Source organism: Leptosomus discolor, chromosome 16 (genome assembly GCF_034619465.1).
Source record: "Leptosomus discolor isolate bLepDis1 chromosome 16, bLepDis1.hap2, whole genome shotgun sequence".
Lineage (NCBI taxonomy): Eukaryota > Metazoa > Chordata > Aves > Leptosomiformes > Leptosomidae > Leptosomus > Leptosomus discolor.
Genome location: NC_141406.1, coordinates 5,074,313 through 5,080,472, shown reverse-complemented (window position 1 = coordinate 5,080,472; position 6,160 = coordinate 5,074,313).

Below are 6,160 nucleotides of genomic sequence, written 5' to 3'. Positions count from 1 at the left end.
TATATAACTTCAGATTCACTTGTCTCCCATGGGACACAAGTTGAAGCTGCTGCTCTTCCTCAGACAACAATTCCTTCCCAAATATTGCTCTTCTGTTACAGGTGCTGCAGATTTCAGAGTTCAGTCCCCCTGCCAAAGGTGCTCAGGGTTTTAACATCCACGAGCAGATGTCTGAGAAGGAATGAGCACGGAAAGGAGTGGCTTGGCTGCAATAAACCCACATATTTACCTCAGTGTGTGTGAATACTTTTTTTTTTTTTTTTAAGTGGTTGTACCTGTAAATCTAGTCGTGGAAGATGTAGTTCCTTTAGATGATGATGGTAAGCAATTATCTGTGAGGAGGAGTGACCTGACACCCGGGGAAAACCCAGGGGTCCAGGAGCTGGGACACCCTCTGTGTCATCTCTCAACTCAGCAGTGTTACTCAATGGGGAAACAGCCCTGTATTTCTGGGAAGGAGACTTGAAGCTGCTTACATCTCTCACATGGATACACAGGTAAAGATGCATGTGAACCACAAGACAGATCCAGGAGCTTACCGTGCTGGATTTCAGAGCGTTTAGACTGTGGTCTTGGTTCTCTCTGTCGTAGTTAATCAGCTTCACATTCAAGGAAGGTCAAAGTTCAGCAGAGCTTGGGGCTGCTCTCCCTTTATTTGTTCCTCTGACTTCACAATCAAGCTAAGCAAAATATCGAGTCACAAAGATGTGGAACACGCTGCTTATAGACAGATCTTCACAGCTCTTAATAAGGAAGCTTCCCCAAACAATGCCTGTGATCCTCTGCTTGAGCTGGAAGAAGTCAGAAAAATCCAGGTATTTAGAACAAGAGACACAGGTGTCAGGCACATTTCTGGGCTCTGAGGGTATCCAAAAGTCCTTTTCTCTGCTTGCTACTGGGGAATCCTTATTCATTTACAGCTGACTAGGCTGACTTTTGGGAGTAAAACGTTACCCTGAAGTTACACCGAGCAGAACAAGCAGTACAGTACATAGAAAGCACAATGGGTTTCACTGATCTCACAGTGCTTATTTCCTTGGGAGTTGAAATTGAGGTCTGGTGCTCTGTTCTTTGGCCATGAATTTTTCTTAGGTAAACTACCCTTTGGCAATTGTGGCTAATAAAAAGCATCAGAGTCTAAGAAGTAGTAATAAAGTATGATTACTTATAAGAATAAAATAAAAATCTCACTATTGTTTGAGCACCTATACTCTTATCCTGTCCTCTGATAGTTTAGGCATCTCTCCCAAAACACATTCTTCACTTTGTCCTACAGGACTGTGAAATGTTAGCTTTAAATCCAACAGAGAAAAAATTAACCCTGGAAGCTGCTGAGCATCCAAAATTCCCATTAGCTGCAACCTGCTCTGCTGTGTATTTCAGAGGAAAATAAAAGACTTATTTACTAACCGTAATTATCAGGAAACAGTTTGCCTAAGATAGGCTGTAGATGGCACTTCTTTACAAAGATTGACATAGATTCCTACAGGTCCTTGCAACTAACAAAAAGGTTGGTTGTCTGTCATTAATCACATTTCTGCATCAGTCTACAGAGGTAAAGCAAAGAAAACGTTAGACAGGACCTTATCTACTATAATATATCTTGTGTTCTCATCCAGAGCTCTGCAAAAAAGAGCTCAGAGGCTAAGAAACGCTGCAGCCTCCTCTCCACAGCTCTTAGTGCAGCCACACCAACAAGACTCCAAGGTTTGAAACTCTAACAGAGAATCAGTGTCTAAAAAATAATGATCATGCAAGTCCTCAAATATTTATGTCAAAAAGGGGATGCAGCTCTGCCGAGGCTCTTAGTATCTCATCTCCACATCCTCATATCTGCAGTCTAAAGAGAAACCTGGAAGCGTTATACTCAGTAGATTGCTGGTACACTAAATTAATTGCTTCATTAATTGAATGCATATAAAAGGTCTCTGAAAGGTCAGCCAAGTTCCCAGATTTGAAAAAAGTTAAACCTGCCTTTGTATTAACTTTTTTAAAGATAAGCATGAGTAAACCTCCTGATGTGAAGAGTGAACTTCACGTCAGGAGACAATGATAATCTCTTTTTCTCACACTCAGCTAGCAATGTGCTTCAGTGGGTGCTCTCATGATCCTGAAGTGTCTGGTCAAGCAAGTATAGGGCTCCAACCACAGAGAAAATGACAAATAATTTGACATATTGAGGAACTTTCTCTACTCTTTCATGTGAGCCAGGCCAACTCATTGAAGTAAGAGGTATTTTAATGGGAGTGAGAAAAACTATTAGTCTAAGTAGAATAACATGATGACTGTGATTTATGTCTATGATTGCTCCCCTCTGGATCAACTCTGATGACATTTAGCTAATCATGAATATGCCTGTTCATACCTGAATAGACAAAACGGAAAATGGACAAGAGCACAAACAGCCACAGAATGGTGTAATAACTCGTTCAAAATCACACACCAGATTACTGATGGGGACAGAATTATGTCATGGATTTGCATACCCAACTGTATAACTGCACGGACTGACAGAGGCACCACTGCCTTATGGGGCACAGGGCAGGTACGTGAACTATGTAGAAACTGCAACTGCTCTGTTGTCATTAGAAAATGGGGCTGTAGCATAGAAAATTTGACAATTATAGCTCTTGCTGCCATTTAACCTAGTCTCTTAAAAATGTATGTGTAAGTCTTCCTTGTGAAGATGGCAAATGGTAAAACAAAGAGTAAAACAAACAAATTACAAACAAAGAGAAAGATGCATTAGTATGCAAACTACCTCCCACAGAGGAACTCCTCTAATCTTTTCTCTGACATTCCTCCATATTTCTTTATAAAGCAAGCAGATTTCTTTTTGGGATGCTCTTCAGAAATGCTAATTGATACACAGGGTCTTTTGTACAATCAATAAAGGGCAAAAATGGACAAAAATTGGCAGTTACTTCACTCACAGAAGGCTATACACTACGTTAGTAAAGTCTTCTCTCCTTTGCTGGTTCCCTAGCTACGCAGTATGAACTTACTGAGAAAAGAGATCACACTGGCAAGTGGACAAAATATAAATTCCAAGGCTCTCAGCAACGTTTTCCTAAGATGGTCTTAATAATAGAGGACAGCAGTTACAGCAGGAGACAGAAGGATTATTTAGCACCTTTTGTTTGATGCCACAAGTCCTTTTTCTCTTTGTGCAATTTTGCTTAAGTGAGCAAAACTTGAGTCTAATTAGAAGAATTAGTCACAGAAGGATGACAAAAATGTTGGAAACTAAAAAGTGGAATCCATAGGAGCGGAATTACTAAAAGGAAAAAAGATCCAAACTCCAGTAGGTATGATGCAGACAGAAGAAAAAAATCATTAGGACAAGAGATGCCTTCCTAAATGGTTATCAGAAAGAAAGCAATGTCATTCCATTCTTATTCACTTAGAGGATCAGATCAAGAAACATGAAAACCACCCAGGTATTTATCAACAGACAAAAAAAGAAAATAAAACCAAAATTAACACTTTCTAAACTGATTTTCTGACTAGTATCTCTACAGAGGAGAAATATCAGAGGACATAAAAACAGCTTTATAAGCAGATAGACCAACAGAATTGAAGCAAGGAAATACATTCAGTTCTTCAGCAACTGATTAAATTATCTCTGTGTGATCACTAATTACACCCAGCCCTGCAGTATCTAAGCATTGCCAGTGTTATAAAAACAACAGTCCAAGGACTGTACTCTTCTTACAAGATAGCCTAAGACAGCAAATAAGGTAACTTGAATTTATTTTTGTTTCGTTGATGTTTTATTTGTTCTTATCATTCAGGAGATTAATAGGGGAGGATTAATGGCAAGAGATGGGTTTGAAATTTCCATTGGGACTAATAAAGTTGAACAGCAGATTAAAAAATACTCCCCAAGCCCAATGCAGACTGTCACCAGATTTAACCACCCGATAGTGGGGCAGATTGTTCCCCACAAGCAACTTCTTAATTGAGTAGCATTCTCATTAAACAGGACTATGATTATTATCTCATAGACTATATGGCACACAACATACTTATTATCCTCATGATCTAACCCATCATATTTGTTAGAAGCTTGCTAGTCCGTCTGGGGAGCTTCCTGCCTTTCTCCTAAAACATGTTTCCAGAAAAATATTTTTTAGAGATATTTTTGATACTGATTTGCCTGTTCTACTATAGCTAAAATTAAATAATAGAAGGAATTATCCAGAGTGGCTGCACAATCATGATCACAACTCTCACAAATATTTTTGCCACTCATATTTCAGAGAGGCTTTAGGGAAAATAATTTCTCCACTGCATAAAATACAGGAGAGAAATGAACAGGAGATAAGCTGCTGATGCCCCTTCCACTGAAATAATTCTCCAGTTTTTCAGCTGACCTAATGAAAACCCTAGTTGCTCATACTCTATTTCGCTCAAAATAAATGTAATCACTCTTGAACAACGATAGCCTCAGCCCTTGTGGATATGTTTTGATTACAGCAATAAGCAGCAACAAATATATTACTGTTATTATTTATTGTATTTGCAGGCTAATTTGATTAAAGAAATCTAAGTGGAGGAGGGAAAAGATCATAATCTATTAATGTAATAGCCTAATACATATGTCCAATTCACTCTACAGGGTCCCAGGAGCTCTTCAGTTAAGCCTTTTGTTTGCGTAGTGTTTGGTTGGAAAATTAAATGAGGAAAACCTCTGAATAATACTGTATAAAATACAATGTGAAGCTTCTGGAAAACCAGTAAGAACAGAAAACGTTGTTGGAGAGAACCCAGGGGAAACACTCTTTAAGGAACCTGGGCTGAAAGAGCTAGTGTTTGCATTTGGCACAAACACTTTTTTGCTATTGGAGCAATGAATTGATCAGAAACAGGGATCAGTGAGACATGGGGATCCCTGGTCAGGAAAAATGTGAAAAGAATTGCCTCGAAACCCTTCTGTATCAGGGGGAAGGAAAAGCTAACAAACAAACAAACCAACAACAGAAAAGATCATACACAGGCTACAGCTGAAAAAAAAAAAAAAAAAAGAGAGAGAGAGAGAAATTGAAATAATGAACATGAAGGTGTAAAAATGTACTAATACTATGTGAAAACAAAAAACATTGATAAATTATCAGATAAATTCGAGCAGAGGTATCTTTTGGTCAGACTTTGAGTTCTGACAGAATCTAAAACACAAGAAAGGACACAGGGGTTATTTTGGCATGAAATGGAGATCCCTTCTAAAGTGAGACCTTACTGATCTGCCAACTTATAAAATCTCAAAAAAACCTGCAAAACTTGTTCTACAGTTTCAATCTTTTAAATCAACTTAGCACTAAATACTGAAGTTATTACAAAACTACTACTTTTGACATTAAGACTGCAGCCTGCATCTGTTTCCAGAAGAAGCACTAGCCTAGGCTGGTATCTAAAAATGTCTGTAAGCTTTCCTAGCAGATAGGAAAAGTAGTCTAGTCATGACCTACGTATCCTGAACTAAACACGTGATATAAACTGATGAGTATTTTCTTACTTTAGTAATCACTGAGGACAAGACATGGAAAGAGCTTGAAAACTTCACAGAACACTGTGAGCCCAGGAACCATCGTAACTGTGTATCAGATCTCAAGAGTCTTGTCCCTCTAATTGAACTCCTAGGACAATGTGAATGGAGGGAATATTGCATCAACTGCTAGAGTGAGGCAGTAAGACAATTCCAAGGCAACCATGCCTTTCCTTTTAAAAGACCCATCCTTCAATTTCTAAGTTCTGTGGAAATGAGAACCTGAAATGTTAATTGAAATATCATCCCGAACGACACAAGAGGCTTGTGGCTAAGCACAGCAGAAGTTAAATATCTCAGCAGCTGTAACAAAGTTATCACTCATTTATATTCAAAGCTTTGATTTAGATTAATGCTTCACAATATATGGTTTTGCTAGCATATTCTTTCTATTCCAATCATAATTTTAATGACCATACTTATCTGATGAAAACTACATCTGGGCATGAGTTTTATAGCTAGTCTGGTGAACAATCACATTCAAGTAGCTATGTACATTCTGTTTAAAACACTTGATGAAGCCTTCTGATGTGCCAAGTGTCAGCCACAGCAAAACTGTAACTACTGAAACTGAAACCTCAATACACGTGAATTTTATCATTTTGTTTGCACCGT